General features: G+C 41.0%; 1 protein-coding gene across 3 annotated transcripts in view; it reads left to right on the top strand.

The window, feature by feature from the left end:
• Positions 1-20,463, top strand: part of LOC116047920 (plexin-B2-like) — a 244,747-nt gene that overhangs the window by 81,204 nt on the left and 143,080 nt on the right. For all 3 annotated transcript variants that reach the window (XM_031296960.2, XM_031296961.2, XM_031296959.2), the window contains exon 3: positions 19,570-19,622. The gene's annotated coding sequence lies outside the window, so the exon portion shown is untranslated. The remainder of the gene's footprint in view (positions 1-19,569; positions 19,623-20,463) is intronic.

The raw sequence follows: 20,463 nt of genomic DNA, 5'->3' as shown, positions 1-20,463 counted from the left end.
CACCCTTTTTTATTGCCATACAGTAAGTGTATCATGAGAAATGCCTCAATAAAATAATCAAAAGATAGTTGTGGTCTTGACCGGTCTTGAAATAAACTCCTGAGACCGAGACCAGGCCGAGTAAAAAATGCGGTCGATTCCGAGACAAAAGACGAGACCTTCAAAAAGCGGTCTCGAGACCAAGAGCGATCTCGAGTACTACAACCAGGGCTGTAGTCAAGTCCACCTTTGTTGAGTCCAAGACCAGGACAACAACCAGGGCTGTAGTCAAGTCCACCTTTGTTGAGTCCAAGACCAGGACTAGTCGAGACCGAGTCAAGACCAAGTCCAAAGATGTTTAAGTCCAAGTGAAGACCGAGTCCAAATGAGACAGTCAATACCGAGACAGGAAAAAAAACAACCTTTTTCAAGACCACTTACTTACCCGTTTATAATTTATGTGATGTGAGAGACAGTAAATCTTCTATTTTAAGATGATAACCCTAATAATCAAAAAGCAATTGCAGAGTAACACACTATATGATCAAATTAGGCCATATTATTTACTTAAAATATGAAATGGAAATGTTCCCATTCTTGAACTTATGACTTGTCCTGAAGAATTCATTCAGAGTGCTGGCTGACATTATGTCTGTGGCCAAAATGAAAATGATTGATACCTGATGATTGAGGTATGTGATGCAGCCCGGCGTATACCAGGTGACCAATCTCGATGCCTGTTCTAGATGGATTTTGACTTAAACTAATTCCTGTTTTCGGAACCAGCGCGCTTCAATGGTTTAGTTTTGAAGGAGGAAGTTACTTTAGAACAAAAGCATATAGTGCTGGATTTGGTCGAGACCAACTAGAATATTTGGCCAGTCCAATGGACGAGTCTGAGGCAAGTCCGAGTCCAAATACCAATGAGTCTAAGACAAGTCCGAGTCCAAATACCAACAAGTCCGAGACAATAGAAAAGCATCTCGAGTCCGGACTCGAGTTCTACAGCCCTGATGATCAGTGATGATCGTGGTTTTGGGACGCCCTGGTAGTCCACCTGGTTGAGCGTGCGCCCCATGTACAAAGGCTCAGTCCTCACCGCCAGCGGTCCTTTGCAGCATGTCATCCCTGTCTCTCCCCCCCCTTTCCTGTTTTCAACTGTCCTGTCAAATGAAGTAACCCCCCCCTCCCCCCAACAAACAAATAAATAAACAATAAATAAAACCACCATGGTTTTGGATCTTTTTCTTCTATTTTTGAAGCAATAGTTCACCCAAAAACAAACTATATATATATATATATATATATATATATATATAGTACTCCCCACCCTCGGCTCTCCCTCAGTCCCAGAAAAAGTTTTCTATCGAATGGCGTTAAGGAGAATGAAAGCACATCAATTGCAAACTGAATTTTACAGAGGCCGAACAAAAGGCAACATCAAAGGTTCTAAAGCGTCCGGAAAACTTTCTGAACACTCCTGTGCTGCATTATCCAGGTGTTTGATGCATAGTTGACAGACCTGAATACAGCCCATTCACATTCAACCTCAATATATACTGGATATACTTTGAATATTGTATCGTATTTTATATATATATATATATATATATATATATATATATATATATATATATATATATATAATTAATTCAATATTTCACTGAATATTGCATGAAGCGGCTGTATTTGAATTCAGACACAGTAATGCTGCTGGAGGTGACAAATGGACGGAGAATCAGGAATTAGACACGACAAAGCAGGAGAATGAAACAGCTGACAGATGAATGGACACAGATATATCGGAGGTAAAGAAAAGTGTGCATACAGTGTACTCTTCTAATGATTTGAACATGTGCGATTCATACTGTACAATGACGGGTTGATTCTGTTGGCCTTTGGGACAGGCGCTCATGAAAACTCGGCCTCGTGTGTAAATGTGCTGATGTACTTTTTCAACAACGGGGGGGGGGAAGAAAAAAAAAAAGTGATCTCTGTCTCTTATCTCGCCTCCTTTATTATATCCCAGCATTCAGATGGGTTCAGCGTGAGATGAGAGAATCAGTTTGTATTGAACATGGTTGAATGCAGTGCTGATGAAAGCTCACGCTGATAATAGCTTTTTCATTATGTCCTTAGCCGGGCCTGGCATTTCATTTTCTGTTGCAGAGTTTGGATTCTCGCTGCTGCTGCTGCTTTGGCATTGTGCCAGCGTCTTTTGACTTGAGTTGGTTCGATTATGTGTTTGGGAATGTAATTTCTTTTAGTATCGCATTTCTGCTCGATTAAGCTTTCGTGGAGATAGAGTGTGTGTGTGTGTGTGTATTCACCCCTAAAAATAAGTGTGCGATTAAGAAAAATCAAACTGAAGCGGCAGAGATTTCACCTTGTAACCCATGTGGCTTTGTAGATTTTATGTAATTGTCATGATTTCACAGCCACATTTCTACCAAATGGTGGTTGTGGTTGTTAAGTAGTTAGCGGGAAGATCCGTGTCAGAAGAGTTCAATAATGGAGGTTTTGAAGAGTCGGATGATAAGATTTGATCATTTTTAGCCATGCAAATAGTGTCATTCACATAGAATAATTGATGTCCAAGTTGGTTTGTTACTTAATGTTAGCTTTTCGGTAATAATTGATGAGTTGATAGACAGAAAATGAATTGGCAACTGAAAACCTCAAACATTCTTTGGCTCCAGCTTCTTAAATGTAAAGATGTGTTTGTTTTTCCTCTGATTTATGTCCGTGTGAATTGAATATATTTTGGGTTTTTGACTGTTGGTCAAACAAAACAGGACATTTCTGACATTCTTCGAATTTTCTGACATTGGATAGACCAAATGATTAATCCAGAAAATGGTCAAGAATAGAATAAGAAATTAAAAAAAACCTAAACGTGATCACTTTTAGCCAAGCAAGTAGTGTCATTCACCAAGAATAATGAATGTCCTCTGCACTTCCCCGCCTTGGTAACGATGGAAACGTTCTCTGGCTCCAGTTTCTTAAATATTAAGTTTAGTTGCCTTTCTGTTTTATATCGGGTTATAGATTGTTCAGACAAAATAAGACATTTTGGTTACACTTTACTTGAAGGTATCTACATAAGAGTGACATGACACTGTCATGAACGTGTCATAAACATTATAAACAAGTCACAAACGTTTATGACATAACGCTTCTTTTAGTAAATATCATGTCATGACAAGTTAGGGTTAGGGTTCACGTGTCATGACTGTGTCGCGGTAGTGATCGGGTGGTGGAGCCGTGGTATCCAAGTCTGGCCCATACACCCGCCCGACCAATCGCGAGTCAATCCCAGCGGTCAATCATGGCGTTTTGCCCGGTTTTAATAGCATCAAATAACTAATAAAAACCAAACTGATGAACAAATGAATACTTGGAACAAACATCAGCGTGATCAGAACTACCTGAAATGACAGAAACCATCTTTGGGGAAAACTTTATTTGACGTGTACTTTGATTTTTTTTCAGTTTGGCCCATGTCCCAGGCTAAGCTCGGCCTACCACAGCTAAACCCAAAGTTTGGCTTTTGCCATGTTCAAGTAAACAATAGTTTTGAAGTGTTGCTTCAGATCCTGGTGAGAAAATGAAATGCCAAAGAGGAAGTTAAGTTTAAATAGTACTTCGGATGCCAACTTGTTTGTGTGTAATTTGCTAACTTCGTGCCTGTTGACGTTGCATGGCATTGCTGCAGAACTTATTTGCTGGACGACCCTTCCTTTCTTTTGCTGGATCCTGTACGTTGGCACCTCCGCCTCACTGAAATGAATGAGGAGGCTGCATTTTCTTCAATGTAGTGTTAATGTTGATATGAAATGCAGCCTTAGGCTGGAATGGAGAAATCTATTTGTTACATCAGGCGATTGAGGATAGAATACAAAGCCAAGTAATTCATCCCCAGGGAGAAATTCTTTATTTTGTTTTTATATTTAGGGCAGGGAGAGCATGTTAAGCCTCTCTCCTGTGCTTTTGTCAAGGAATTATTGGAATGTCTTAAAAATGTGTGATGTTCCATTCCAGAAAGGAAATTTGGAAAATATTCTTAGGTCATACTTTGAGATATTATTCAACTTTTTTGACACATTCAAAAAACTGTAAGCCAGGAAAGAACATTTTTATCCGCTGAAGTCATTGAAGCCCTTTGACAAAGTAATGGACAGGCATGAAAAAGCCCTACATCTAGGCCACGGTGTCAGCCCAGTGCCCACACCCTTGTGTTGCATCAGATTGGAAGTTGTGGGATTTAGTTTACATGGTAACACCTCATACTTGTGATCTGCAGAGATGCCCTTTGGGACACGGGTTTGATGAGACTGGGCGGTTCGTTACCATCCAGCCTGCTCCTCTCTGACTCCTTCTTCCCTGAGGAATGTCATGTTGAGCAGAAACAGATGTGTCGGCCCTCCACTTCCAGCAGTTGTTTCTGAAACAGGTTTTTTTTTTTTTTTTTTTACAGGCAGGTGGATTGTGGGAATTTTGCATTACGGTTTTTGTAATTTCTCAAAAATATTCTTCTGTTTGTGGGAAAGTAGTAGTAGAACTGCACTTAGATGAACCATTAAACCATTAATATCTACATCACATTGGGGCAATACTGTAGTTTTTTAATTTTTTGAACCGAGCCAACCAGCTACGAGATGAATAGTGAGTATACAGCATTTGATTCGGCGCAAAAAAAAAATTTTGAAAACGGCAAAAAAACAAAACAAAGGTACAACGAGACCGTGTATAGAAACTATCATAATACTTCAATGGCAGAAGCTCGCTCTAGCCGTTCGCAGTTTTGCGGGTACGGTAAACATTTCTATGGTAACAACGAGTTGGACCAATCAGAGACGTTGCTGTTACGCATAGGATTGTGGGTACTGTAGTTTTTCTCCAAAAGATCGCGGATAAAACATGTTTTTCTTAAAACAAGGTTGACTTTATACAGACTTCTAGCTTCTACAGGAGCAGAAACCTTCGTTTCACAACCACGTAGCTCATGGTCAGTCTACCTCGGATGGTTTAGACATTATGGCTGATAATCTAAAGCCTTATGGAGAAAATCAATGGGATTTTTACTTCCGGAACCCAAGGGGGTAAGCTTCTCCTCGGACCGCATACCTCCTATGGCGCCATTTTAATGCTACAAAGCCATCACCTCCCGTTAGCATCCCATTGACTCCCATTCATTTTGGCGCCACTTCAACAGAGAATAACTTTACATCTGAAGCGTTTAAAGACTCTATTTGTCCATTGTTTATTTCTAAAGAGACACGACAATGTATAAAAGGCTCCATTACCTTGTACCTCACGTTATGGCTCCGTAGTAGACATTTTTGTAAAAATAGGCTAACGATTGTGTCATAACTACGCGACTTACTGTCGCATAGTAGAGGAATTACCGTATAGTACAGGAGAAGCTTGCAGGCAGTTTCGTCTCACATTAGCTGTTTAAGTGTAATTACTAATGTTAACTAGCATTTTAGTGATCAATAATTAGCCTGTGTCCATGTTATCTCCTTACATATACCTACGCTCTCCGTCTCTGCAAGAATGGGAATGATTGAGATTTCTCTTGGCTCAGCTACCAGAAGACTTACAACTTTCAGACACGTTGCTCACATCACATGACGTCACTACGTCGTCTCTCTCAGTTGGAGGCTGCGCAGTAACCCTAGCCATCACCAGAAAAGTGCTTCTATTGGCCTTCACTGGTCTCTGTCCAGAGCAACGGGATCTGTTGGTCCATTCTTATATACAGTCTATGCCGGAACCACACTGTTGAGCTGTTGAGTTTGCTGAAATATGGTCGGTAATTTGTGGCGAAATCTTTACCTGACAAATTACAGACATGACAGATTGGCACGGGATTAAGACCACAGACGACCTGCGCAATTATTACAACTTAATAAAGGTCCCCAGGTAATACTAGTCCCGTGCGAATAGGGCATTAGTGACTCAGTGAAAAGCTAATCCACAGATCAGTCAATAAAGAAAATACCCATTTGTCGCAGCCTCATTTTAATCCATACTATGATTGACACAGATAAGAGGTATTCATTCATTTTCCAAAGACTTCCATGGAGTTGTCGGAGTCTTAAATGGGACACAGGACTGGGGAGTGTGTTTGTATTTGGCATCTCCCAGTTATTGAATGTCTGGTATTAAGTGACTGTTGTGTCAGGTGGGTGTTCAGTCACCCTGCTCCGGGGAAATAAAGGAATATCAACAAACTAGTTTCCAGATAAAGCCATAAATCCTTAAATTAGTTTTCATAGGGAAAGAAATGGGTGTGAAAGGAGGTTATATATTTTTTTAGGTTGGAGGGAGGTAAAGAGTAGGAACATAAAACAGAAGTTATAGAAGTTTTTTTCTTTAACGCTCTCACATATTGGTTTTTGGTTTGGTGTTTGAGATTTGTCTGCCCTCTGTCTTTGCCCCTTTACCTCTCTGTAAACAAAGAAATTCTTGGTCCAACACAGATCCATTTAGTTTCCACTTCATTTCGGAGCCTGTCGGTCTCAGTGGCCTTAATAAAAGCATACTGATAAAGCCAGATTCAACATTTCCTGTCAGTTAAACAAACTGCTGCAGCTCTGTTTAACTCCCTCCCTTCATCTCTCTCCCCTTCCCTACTTTTCCCCCTCCTCCATGTTTTCCATCCTTATCTCATCTCCTCGTTATTCTTCAAACCTTCAAGAGGGAGTAGTTTTCTTATGTGTGACAAATTACTGCAACGTAGAAACACAGAAAACATGGAAAGAATGCAAGTTAGCTGATTTAACACCAGATTAAGCCCACGACAAATAGGACATGTTGGACTTCAAACTATTTTCATCTATAAATCAGGTTTAGTCTTTAAAATGTCTAAAGATATAGAAAAACACAGCCCAAATGGCCCCTTCAGATTACTTTTTTCAACAGTTCAAAACACAAAGATGTTCAGTCTACAATATTATAAATAGGGTTATGTACCGAAATCGGTACTTTTTTGGGTACCGACCGAATTACGTCGGTACTACCGAGGACCGATTCAGGTTAAATCAAACGGTGCCAAATTTCGGTACCTGAGAGCGCGTAAGGGCGAGCTTATCTGCAGGCAGGGGGGGGTTCTTTTTTTCAAAAAGTTTGACCTTTTTGCAGTTTTTCCCTCATTTTGTGTTTAATTATGAGGTTCAAATACTTCCTTTTGGTGACTTTTTATGCACTAATTTGTGCTGGATTAGCTTGTCTGCTGGTATCTTAACGAGCACGCTTTTTGATGCACCGGCAATATTTACTACAATGTTTTACAAGATCGTGTACCAGCTTTTTGAGTCCAAACGCACGCACACACGCCTCAAACATTTTGTTGCATGTGCATAAAGATAGTTGCGTGGATTGTTGATACATTAGACGTTAGATTGTTACATGTTGCGTGTCAGTTACCACATTCACAGGAGTGGTGCTTTTAACAGGATTAGGGCTTCAGTTTGGTTTAGAGCATTTTTATTTGAGGGGAATTTGAATTGCTGGCCGTCGTTATTTTAAAAGACACTTGTTAATTACAACAACAACAAAAGTAGTTAACAAGAAAAAAAAACGGACTTAAACTATGGTCTTTTGGCAGTGTTAAGTCCCCCCCCCCCTGTCTATGGGCTTGGTCTGTCCTGTCTGCATGTTGACAGAGAGCGGGTCTCCGACACACACACACACACACACACACACACACACACACACACACACACACACACACTCTCTCTCTCTCTCTCTCTCTCTCTCTCTCTCTCTCTCTCTCTCTCTCTCTCTCTCTCTCTCTCTCTCTCTCTCTCTCTGTCTCTTTCTGTCTCTCTCTCTGTCTCTCTCTCACACTCACACACACACATATACACACACACACACACGGCATTGGGTGCAGACGGAGAGAAACTACTCAACTCAGTTTGTTAGTCTTTGTAGTCTTTTTTAAGTCTCGGTGAGTCACGGCAATGCCGGTTAAGCGGTTGCAAGTGATGTTACACTTTACAAACGGTGAAAACATGACCTCCTTGGCCGATACGGTAGGGCAGAAAAGGTCGGCAAAGAACTGGCGGCTCACTCCACCTGCTCTTTGAGCGTAATGCTTTGAGCTCCTAATAACGGCAGGCCACTCAGGTGACCTTATCAAAACATTTTATCAACTCCTCTCTTCTCATATCTGGATTATGGACGGTTGGACAGTTCAGAGACACTCCAGTAAGAGAACCTGAAACTAAAGGCTAAACGTTTCTGTCCCCAGTGGAAATGACACCCTTCACACAACCTATTCTTGCATGAGGAAGCTGATAAAAACACATGATAATGGTTAAACCAAAAAGTCCCAATATCAATGTTTTTAATTAATCAAATACCATCAAAACATTAATAATAAGGGCGCCCGGATAGCTCAGTTGGTAGAGCGGGCGCCCATATATAGAGGTTTACTCCTCGACGCAGAGGTCCCGGGTTTGACTCCGACCTGCGGCCCTTTGCTGCATGTCATTCCCCCTCTCTCTCCCCTTTCATTTATTCAGCTGTCCTGTCAATGAAGGCCTAAAAATGCCTAAAAAATAATAATAAAAACCTTAATAATAATCAAACAAAGCCAACATATCGGTCTTACGGTAGTTGAAATTTTGCTTCGCTCTCATTGAGGTTGAATGGAGACGAAATTCGCCCTGATTGGGCGAAATGAGAGGGAATCGCCGAGGCAAGCGAAACAAAGTTGACGAAAGTTTAACTTTATTAAAATGAGGACCACTCGAGAACCAATCATGTCCGCGTGTTTGTGTTCGGAGGCAGGAGTTACAAAAAAAGTCTGACCAAGATGGCGGAGATTATCAGAGCTGTATCATGAATTTGTATGGTATTTAAAATGTTTCAGCAATGATAGATTGCTAGCAAACTACCTGCTAGCTACCTAGCTACCCCCCCGCCCCCCAAGGCAAAATTTCGCTGGCCGAAATTCGCGAGGTGGTTCGCTGTGTGGAAACCTACAGTTACAGTAGACTCACAGTCCCCCTGAACTCTGCAACAGTGCAGCAGAGTTACATAAAGACACAGTACCGTTTAGAGAGGGATTTTGCCCTGCATACACAAACTGATTATCTGTGTGTGTGTGTGTGTGTCATCTGATGTGGTGACACACAGCAGAAGTGGTCCGGTCTGTTTTGCTGCTGGATGGAAACAGAGAGGTGGTGTGTTGTGTTTGGGAAATGGGTCAAGAGGAAGTTGTGTGTGTGTGTGTACGTAATGTTTCACAGCTGAGACCGTGTTGTCGGTCAGTCTGGGAACTTGCTCTATCTCGTGTGTGTGTGTGTGTGTGTGTGTGTGTGTTGACGGTGCATAGCTTAATTCTTCAGGGAAGCCGAAGCAACAGCTCCTCTATTTCCTGTCCTAATTGCCTAAAATCCTACACAAATAAGCCTACACACACACACACACACACACACACACACACACGTTTTAGCAGTGGCATTGTTTTGACATTCATTATCTAATTTTTATCTCAGTGGGCTTGGCATTATGATTGACTCTTTCACATCACAGAATCCATTTTAGTATCTGCTATTAAAGTGTCCCAGTGAGCCAGCATGCACAGTACCAGGACCCTGAAACTGACGCAGCTCAATGGAGTTGAGACATCAGTAATGTTATCATTTACACCTGTGCTTTTCCTACTGTAACATGTCAAAATGTTCAGAGTTCGCTGACCCGAACATAAAGCCGTCAGGATTCCCACACCTGTGTAGCTAAAGCATTTAGCCACGGAAACAGGACTCACTGATGCATTTATCACTAAAGGTTGTTGTTGAGCGTGTGAAACTGGCCATCAGTGTGTCTATGCAGGTGTGTCTTGAGCAGTCTAAGCGAAGCGTGCAGTTGTTTTTACAGTTTTTAAATTGTAGTTTCACCCTTTAAGCAGAACCTGTGACCTCACATTAAGGATTGCATAAACATCACCTCAGGCAACTCAGACTGTGACTCACAGTCACAAGAATAACAATCTGCAAAGAGTCGATGTCACTCATCATTTTAAAATCACTGAGGGGGAGCAAACTAGTCTCGCTTTATATGCAAAATTTCATTTTGAGTTTTTATATGGATCATAGTGACAGGTATGGCAACAAACTGTAATTGGTCATTTTAAAGCAATAAAGAAGAAAATAGGTGGCAAAAATAGTTGAGTCTGTTGCTTTTTCTCAGGTTTCACATCATCGTTGTGAGATGAATATTTGTAGGTTTTGGAGTGCTGCTTAATGGAAAATGTGACGGACATTTTGGCTACACGCCGACCTGCCAATCAGGACAGAGGCTTAGCAACGCTAACCATGGCCCTGTGGTCAGTAAAATAAACCTGAACTTGTTTTTGGCTGTTGTCCGTGTTTTCTTCTTAAACTTTGACCCATCTCACTGTGTGTTTTCACTTCATCAAAGTTGATTGGAACATGTTGGTCGCCTAGAAATGCCTCGTTCAGCGTTCTGCCAGCCAAGCTAGCTAGCTAGCTAGCTACCGCTAGTGTTAGCTGGTAACTTAAGAGAAAGTTCAGTGATTTTCTCATAGAAATAAAATGGATAGAAAGGCCATTTCCATTCAAATCAACGTAGCAAAATGGTCAGAGCGGCAGCTATTTTTATGTGTATCATTGCCATGGTAACATATAAACTTCAGTATAAGTCGACTTCTGGCGAGACGCGGAGCTGAGGTTTTGTAGTCACGATCGGCGTCCATTGGCATTACGCGGCCTTGGCGTATACTATGTAATGTCTGTATCGACTTGTACAGGTCGCGCAGCCAGGATTGTCCGTGCATTGTCGTAGACGCATGCAGCCTCTTTTCTGGAAATCCTTGCGTGTCTGTGCAACCGACACAAGCCCACAGCCGTCCGCTGCGTGTATGTATAAGGCCGTCTCCACCGCATCCATCTGTGAGGTTGTCATCTTTGTGTCTGCCTGGCTCAGAGTCTAGCAAAAAGCCACGAAGCTTAACACGCTCTCAAAAGTTAGCTTTGGCTGCTACTCGCTTGCCATGATTACTCTGCTACCAGCCTCTGTCACGTCCCGTGTGGAGCTTGTGAGCGCGCAGCTGAGAAGGCAGCGTCGCTGTCAAATCTGTCCCTGGGAAAAGTAACGTTGCGCCGAATTGAAAAAGGAACTACGTTTCGTTACCAAATTTTCAGTAGTAGCGCGTTACACTACTTTTTACCTGACAAAGTAGTTACTTTGTAACACGTTACACCCAACACTGACCAACTGTTATAGTTATTATATGCACATTATCGATGATTATTTATCTAAAATGTCATTGTGAAAATATTTTGTGAAAGCACCTAAAGTCAACCCTACATTATCGCCATCAAGGTATTTGGTCCAGAATATTGTGATATTTGATTTTCTCCATTTCGCCCCCAGCCCTAGGTTTGCATTTACCAGCCAATCGGCAACTTTCCCTCTTTAGCGTTTAGCTTAGCGCAGCACCATTGCAACCATAAACATCACTGGCTTGGCCCGCGTCATCCTCCCCAGCTCCGCCCTCTCGTCACCAACCAATGGGTGACGTCACCGATGCTACGTGCATTATTTTTTACACTCTACGGTTGTAACGAATACATTAACAAACCTTTATAATAACAGAGGTTAAAGTAAACTGAAGGTGAAGTAAAACAGAATCAGAGTTCCCCAGATTTAACAGACGGACCCCTGGCTTTGAGCTTCACACGGCGTCAGGAAGGAGAGAACAATCCCTAAAACGCACCGTTTCTGTACAACATGCTGAGCCAATGGCCCCAATTATATCCAAACCTTTGAGCTTGTAAGGATGAAACTTTTCGCCATATGGTGCCTTACCGTTGACTTTGTGTTCCAGTCTCTGTATTTTTTTTTTTTACTTTTTTTTCGCAGTTTTGTTCTTACCTTGAAGGTCTCTGATCTAAAAGCGAGTGTGTCGATCATGTTTTGGAGCTCTAGCATCTGTTTCCTCTACTTTTAAACCGTTCTGTTTAGGTAAATACAGTACCTCTATACATACAATTAAATAAAAAATAGATGGAAATAATGATATTAACTCTTCCCCCCCTCCCACACACACACACACACACACACACACACACACACACACACACACTCTCTCCCATAGCCTATTAATCTAAAATTTAAAAAAAAAGTAAATACAGGAGAGAAATAAAATACAATTTACTGTAAAATAATAAAATTTGAATAAGTGAAGGATAAAATGTATATTAACAATATACTATTTTTCTAAAAGAAAGGTATAATAGTTAAAAATGTGAGTTAACGTGTCTCTGTATTTAATGAAGCACTGTGTCTTTGTCTCTGGACGTGGCTGCTGTTGTTGGAGAGATTTTCTTGGCACATGACTGTGTGTGTGTGTGTGTGTGTGTGTGTGTGTGTCAGACCGAGACCGTTTAGTTTTTTTCCTGGCGAAGAGGTCAGACGGAGAGCTGCCTCCAATCTGGACCTGCTGCGTGTGTCTGTCCTCCGTCTGCTTCATTTCTATAAAAACTCTGCCAAAAATGGAGAGTAAATCAGGATTTGCAGCCACGGTGTTTGTCCAAAAAGCATTCTTTTTTTGAAAGTTAAATAATATGTAACCCTGGCCTTCTGCCTTTTCTTGCTATTGAATGATTCACAGCCAGTTGTTGAAGAGAAGGAGAGGAGGAGGAAATGGACGAGGTAGCGGAGAGGTCAGTGGAGGGTGAGCGGAGAGAAGAATGCACAATAACCCTCTGAAAATGTAATAACACGCACATGGAAATCTGCGTGGCCTCAGATAGACACAGCCTTTGCTGTTGAGGTTAATAGAGGAACACAGTTAGTTTATATAGTTAGAACGGAGACACCGTTGAGAATAAGATGAGCCCACATAATGAATATTTATTGTCTTTTCACGGTTTTCAGGCTACTTCCTGATGATGGAAGGAAACATTGTGTCGACTGATGCTTCGCCATCTGGATGTTTAGGTGTTGGATGTTAGATGCTGGAACATATGCACACACACACACACACACACACACACACACACACATATGAACGGACGATTGAGTCCAGAAGCATAAGGTTCTTTGAGATAGAGCGGAGACAGACTGGGCCATTCTGTTGGATTGCACCGAGGGCCTCAACATTGTCAGAAGTGCTGCCAAACAATCTTCACCCCACGCACGCACGCACGCACGCACGCACTATCTCGCCTCACTAACTGCTTTGCTGCTTGTTTAAGTGCAAAGTAAAAAATTTGTTTGTTTCTACAGGAGAGTCAAGCACAAGGTGGAAAGTAACTAAGTACATTTACTCAAGTACAAATTTGAGGCACTTGTGCTTTGTGTATTTCCATCTTATTCAACTTTATACTTCGAGTATTGTACGTTTTACTCCACTACATTTGTCTGACAGCTTTAGTTACTTTTCAGACAGTTTTTCATCCCCTTCCTGTCCAGTGAAAACCACGTATCTCCAGATGTGCTGATGTTGAGTGTTTTTGATAAACTGAAGGATGAAGTGTTCCTTTATGTGTTGAGAACATTCTCCTCCTTCTTAAGCTAAATAAAGTCTTTAAAAAGCCTCTTGGATCAGCTGGAGGAGGAGGAGGAGTGGTGGTGGGGGAACTGATCAGGACTTGGGGCATGTTCAGACCAACAAAAGCGATTCGCTGCAGGGTTGTGGAGCGGCAGGAGTGTCACTTAAATGTCCCATTTGTGTGACGTCCTGTTGCGTTATTCAACCACCCAATCTAGCACAAGTAGACTTTATATTTCACAGTTTCTGTTTTCCTTCAGATCGTTTATAGATCTCGTAATTTCTGACCGCACTTGAAGGCAGATTGCATGCAGAGAAAGAGAGCAAGAAAAGAGACGGAGGGACTGAGGAAACAGTCAGCTGTTCCACAAACTCCTGGGCAGTTCGGTGCTCGTGTTTGGTGTTGTAAAACTTTCTTGTGGCAGCAATAGAGGCAGTGATGTTTCCTGTTTCCTGTACGGGACTCTCACGCCTCCTCAAAACACACCCGACAAGTCTGATCGCTGGTTACATGACTGGCCACCGCAGCGTGACTTTGAGTTGCGTTTCTCCAAAAGTTGAATCTATCTTAACTTTATTACAGCATTGAAGGAAAAACAAAACAAAAAAACATATATTCGAGTCCCAAAATTGAAAATGGAATACATACCCAACGAATGGATATCGGAATAGTGGAATATTCGGTTCCAGCCCTACACATTAATATAGCAGGAATATCAATCCAGAAACATCAGATGGAATAGGAAAACACTGACAGGAAACATTTTACTTTGAGTAAAATGTGCTTGTACATACTTCTACGTAAGTGAGGTTTTAAATGCAGGACTTTTACTTTTAATGTCTGAAATGTCTCGTGATATATTGTCTCTTTATTCAACTTTAGTTTTTTGTTTAAGAAGGAAAAGTAAATCGCAATACTCAATACTATCGAATCACAACGCTTCTAGAATCGCAATAAGCGAAAATCGCAATACAAATGGAATCAGCACCTATGTATCGTGAAAGAATCGAATCGGGACAAAAGCATATCGTCTCAGCCCTACTAAATAGCGAATGTTAACATGCTAACAGGCTACACTAAAACACAGTTAACATGACGTGCTTATGTCAGCCTGTTAGGGTTGTCTTTGTCAGTATGTAACTGCCTACTGACTGGAAGCATTTCATAAAGATGATGATAATAAGGAACACGGGAGGGGATTCATCATTTACTTTAGAATAACACACAATACACTGGAGGTGCAAACCAAAATTCAACCTGCTACAGAAGCTGCTGTGGATCAAAGTGAGCGTCAGGCTCATACTCACAGAACAGTGACGGCCTATGGTAATTCAGCGTAATTAAATCACAAAAGGTGCCAGACATCTTGTATTATCTATGAGAGAGAGAGAGCGGGAGAGAGAGAGACAGAGAGAGAGAGAGAGAGGAATAATACCAAAATACTGTGCCTGAGTTTTAATAGACCCCGTCGTCAGGGCATGAATTAAACTAAAGGCATTTTAATTTGTGATAATACGAGCACAGAGTCTCAGTTTTTCTCTCATAAGGATAACATTAATGCTTATAGGCTCTAAAATAAAGGGACTTCTTCACTGAGGAGATAAAGGAGAAATCAATTTGGGGAGTAATCTTCATAATGAGACAACAAAACAGACAAGAAGCTGCAGACACCGCGAGTGTTTAATGAACACAAAGAGCAGCCGGCTCCCAAATGTTTCCAGAACAAGCCTGTTCACAGGTATCTCCACTTTCACTTCACCAGTGAGGGAAGACGTATTCAGATCATTTACTGAAGTAAACGTACTAACAGAGTTTCTGCAGGTTTCACCAAGTCACATTTAAGACTTTTTAAGACCATTATGAATGAAATTTAAGACCTTATCACAGTTTTTTTACGCTAAGTATCGCTGAACTTCTTTTCCCCATAGCTGAAGAATAACATCTGGTTGGTTGGTAGGTAGGAAGGAAGGTAGGTAGGTAGGTAGGTAGGTAGAATACTTTATTCATCCCCGTAGGGAAATTCCGATATTTAGCAGCTCAAAAACGAAACCACATTTCCACACTAAAACCATATGTCTGTTGTACAATCTGAAAAAGACTTGCGCCAATAACACAAAAGCTGATTTTGGCTTCAATATAAGTTGCATGTTGGTCTCATTTGTAGTCGTAATACAGCGAAATATATTGGACTAGCGAATGAAAGAACTACAACACCATGGAATAAATAAAAATGATCATAATGAAGTAGCGTTGCATGGACGTAGGGAAATTATACAGGCTCTAACGGTTTGTAAATTTAATTCTTAAAAAAAAAAAAAAATTGGTTTATAAAAATAAAAAAAACTGGTAAATAAAAATCGTCATTAAAACAACGGCAGAAAAAATATCACAATACATACCTGAATCGATTTTTTTCCCCCACCCCTACTAGTTAGCACTAAACAAATGCAAGTCTTGACCTGATGGTGGCGCTAGATGAAGAGTCGGACGACCACCGAAAGACATTAGGGGCCCTATTTTAATGATCTAAGCGCACGGCATGAAGCGCCTGGCGCAGGTGCGTTTAGGGTGTGTCCAAATCCACTTTTGCTAGATTGATGGCGGGAAAAAGGGTCCGTGTGCCGGGCGCATGGTTCTAAAGGGTTGTACTTAGTGTCTTCATTAATCAGAGGTGTGTTTTGGGCGTAACATGCAATCAACCAATCAGAGATCATCTCCCATTCCCTTTAAAAGCCAGGCGCGTTTGGACCTTGGAGCATTGCTATTATGATGGAGGATTTGCTGCTTAATATTTTTATTTGTAATCTTCTGCATGTGTGTGTGCTGCTGTGCGTCCCTGTGTGTGTAACAAGCATAGTGTGTGCGCGCTGTGCACGAGCCTAGGAGCATTTTACTAATTTGCTGTTAAAATAACAATGAAATTACTATTGACTTTAGACCAGGTTTTTGTTGGTCAGTGGTGCGATCACTTCCCGCTGCCTCAAGATAGCAATACTCCCAGAATGCACCTGAACACACCTCCCTGTAAGACCAGCACGCCCAGAATGCACCTGAACACCCCTCCCTGTAAGACCAGCACGCCCAGAATGCACCTGAACACACCTCCCTGTAAGACCAGGTGCATTTGCTATTTAAACGACGTGGGCGCTGGACGGGAAACTGACAACTGTGTCGGTCTTAAACTAGCAAAAACGCTTGTGTTGGGCTTTGCGCTGCGCCGGGTGCAAGATAGGGCCCTAGGTCTCATTAATTGACCTCTGAGAATTAAACATGGACGTTTTCTAGACTAAAATACATAATACACAAGTACACAACCCTTTCTCACTCCAAAAATCCAGAGCATTCACGTATTTGAGCACATTTTACTTCCTTCCTGTTAACCAGTTTACTGTATATTTATGACACTTACCGTTAACCTGTTTACATCTCTGGCTTTGTGTACATTTGGTTTTTGCTAGAGGGGTCGACAGATACTGTTTGTTCAGGGCCGATACCGATTATTAGTAGTTAATGAAGGCGATAGCGGATATTTCGAAACCATTGTGCATTAACAGTAAAAATGGCAATCTTTTAGTCATAATTCACATTTTGGAATGTTACAAACTCCAACACAAAAGTTTGTTTAAATCCTTTAAGCAAGTTGTTAAACATGGTCAATAATAAAATTGTCAAATGGCCAAATATACACATGTACTGTACTTGTTTTTAAATCTACCCATAGTAAGTTCTTTATTGAACCAGTTGGCTCCACAAAGAACTTTTTTGAAATGGTTCCTTAAAGAACCAATTTTTAATATGGTTCTTTGAGGCACCATTAATAGTGCCTCAAAGAACCATTTTTTGATGGTTCTTTAAAGAACCTGTTGTTAAAAGGTTCTTTGTGGAACTAAAAATGGTTTGGCATCCTCCAACCTCCAAAGGACCATTTTTGGTTCCAGTTATCACCTTTTTTTCTGTGTGTATGTTATAAAACTGAAACTCTAAATGTAATGCACAGTCAAAATAATCAATGAATAAAACGCAAAAATAGCTTCCTGAAGAAATGTTAGGTTTATTGCAAGTGTTGCAGACTGCTTACAGAGCTGTAGCGAAGCCAAAGTAGCGCCGTTATTATAATAATTAACTTTATTGGTAAAATACAATAATCTGCAAACATAACCTACCAAATATCGCCCCCGATAATTGGCCAGGCCAATAATTGGTCAATCTCCAGTTTTTGCACCTTACTTCATTGTTTATATTTTGTTTATTTGGACTCTTTCCCACTTTGTAGGGCGACTGCTGCACAACAATTTCCCTCTAGATAAATAAAGTTTGATCTCGTCTTCTCTTAAATGTTCATGTAGCTGTTTGATTTCATGTAAACTGACAACAGCATTAATGATCAGCCGATGTACTTCATGATGTTCTCTACTTGTTGCTCCACTTGATTATAAAAGAATGGAGTCGTGGCATCTGCAAGAATAACTTTAGTCTGTGATTTAAATACTGCATTTATTATTACCTAAATATCCTTTTTAAATGGCTTCACTACATTGTGAAATTGCATCCAAAGCAGTAAAAGTTTTAAACACACTTCAACAATCATAATAATGTTTTTACAGCCAGACTCCTATTTGGTTTTGTTGTATTTTAGAGCTCCACCCTGTTACCACCACCCACCCACTCTCAACCCAACAGCACAGAGCTGAGAAAAGTCTCCTTCTTTATTTTAACTTTATTACTTTTTGGTGACAATATAAACTCCTCTAATTATAGCATCATATTAAACCTCAATGACACTGGAAGATTACAAGAGCAGATGGACTGAAAGCTTTAAAAGTGTTAAAATGCAGCAAGTTGTGCAATGTGTGCCTCCACCGAAACACGATGCAGTCCCTCCCGGAGCTAATCACTGACAAACATGTCACAGAGTTTTGACCTGTAATCCGAGCGCAACCCTCGGGCCAGTTATCGATCCTTCACGGTTCGGCACATTCAAGCTGTGTTTAGATATCGTATGACTAAATGGAACCAGCTACAAATCACAAATTTACCCAAACCAGTGGTGAAATGTCACATACTCAAGTACTACACTTTACTTTACTACTTTACTTGAGTATGTCCATTTTGTGCTACTTTATACTTCTACTACACTACATTTTGGAAGCATAGATTGTAGTTTTTACTCCACTACATTTGCCTGACAGCTTAAGTTATGTTTGCAGATTCAGATTTTTAATGCAAAATATAAATCAAGTAATACATTTATTTATTTAAATCTGCCCACTCCACCGAGTTGACTGATTCGTCTGGCATCATGACAGGAAACAGAGGCTTGTCGGTTAAAAAATTGTCGATCCAATGAGTGCCGCCGGGGGACTAACAATAAGCCAATCAGCTCCAGGGGCGGGACTAATGCCGTTGTCAAGCTGTCTCAATTTCTGCCGAGATCCTAGTTTGTTTTTAGTTTGCCCTCTTCACTCTTAAATCCTCGGCGAACCCAGTATGTCGACATGCCGTTAGATCCAGTGATTGGTTAGGGGAAATCCAATCCCTCTCCCCCACAGAAATTGGTTAGAGTGGAGGCAGTGTCAGACTGAAGATGGAATATATTTTATTCTGATATGGGCCAGTCTGTGTACTTTCACTTTTGGTACTTTGAAATGTTTCAATTCTAATACTGTTGCACTTTTACTTAAAGAGATATTTTGCTGATTTAAATCCAGCTCTGTGTCATGGCAGTGTTGGCAGCGTGTTGACGAATGGTGTTCGGCTTCCGTGCGTGGCGCCAGAGCACGAAGTGCCCTGCGGAGCAGCAGAGGGCCACCGAAGACTTCTGCTGCCACAGAGGGAAGCCGAACACAGTTCATCTAAACACACTGCCCACACAAGTATGACACAGAGCTGGTTTAAAATGGGCACATTGTGAATGCAGGACTTTTACTTGTACCAGAGTTTTTCTTCACTATGGTATTGCTACTTTTACTTGGGTAAAAGATCTGAGTACTTTGTCCAGCACTGACCCAAACTGTTTTTTTACAACTTCAGTCATTTTTGTTGTTTCCTTTAGGAGAGTTTGGTGGTTGATGTCATCAGTGATCCACAGGCCTGAACGCTGAACAGGTAAGGAAGGATTACAACTTCCTCTGACTTTCATTCTGAAATCTTGTCATAAAAAAAATATTTTCATCCCCCACAATGACTTTTTTTTCTTTATTGTTTTGCTTTTCTTTCTTATCAAACTACTTTCTCTTCCACCCTTTTCACACAGTATTCAAATAATTTTTCAGGCTTTCTCTGCCGTCATTAGAAAGCATTGTGGGTTCACATGAATGTTTATTTTGGCAGCGTCAGCTTCTTGTGTGGTTTTTCTGCGTGTGTGTGTGTGTGTGTGTGTGTGTGTGTGTATGTGTGACGGAGCAGGGAGTTGGGTTAAGGGGTTAATTGAGGCTTTAGGCCGTTTTTTAAGAAATGAATTCTTGCGGAGACCCTGCTGCCCCTCATACAAACACTCTTCTCACATATCAGCCAATTACTGACACTCTACACACACCTCTCGCTCTCCTATTATATTGCTTTTCTCCTGCTATTTGAACTCCATGATGTTGTTGAGGCTGCTGTCGGGGAACTGGAGCTTTCATATACAAACACAATCAACATTATAGTCTCCTAATACTGTGGTAAGATGATTACGGTTGGCTTAAATACAAGTTTTTAAGACAAAGAAACAGAGAAATAAGTATAATTACCCAAACTTGACTAACTTACCCCTAAAAGTCCTTTCACAGTCTTTTTGGTCCATGAAGAAATGTCCTCACTTCGTGGTCTAAAACTCAAACTGGTCCTCACAAAGATAATATGAGAGCACAAAGGCACACACACACACACACACACACACACACGCGCGTTATCACACGTTAAGCCCCAGGTAAAGTAGATGTCAACCACGAGTGGATAAGTGATT

This window comes from Sander lucioperca, chromosome 20 (genome assembly GCF_008315115.2).
Source record: "Sander lucioperca isolate FBNREF2018 chromosome 20, SLUC_FBN_1.2, whole genome shotgun sequence".
Lineage (NCBI taxonomy): Eukaryota > Metazoa > Chordata > Actinopteri > Perciformes > Percidae > Sander > Sander lucioperca.
This window is presented reverse-complemented; position numbering and strand designations above follow the sequence as displayed.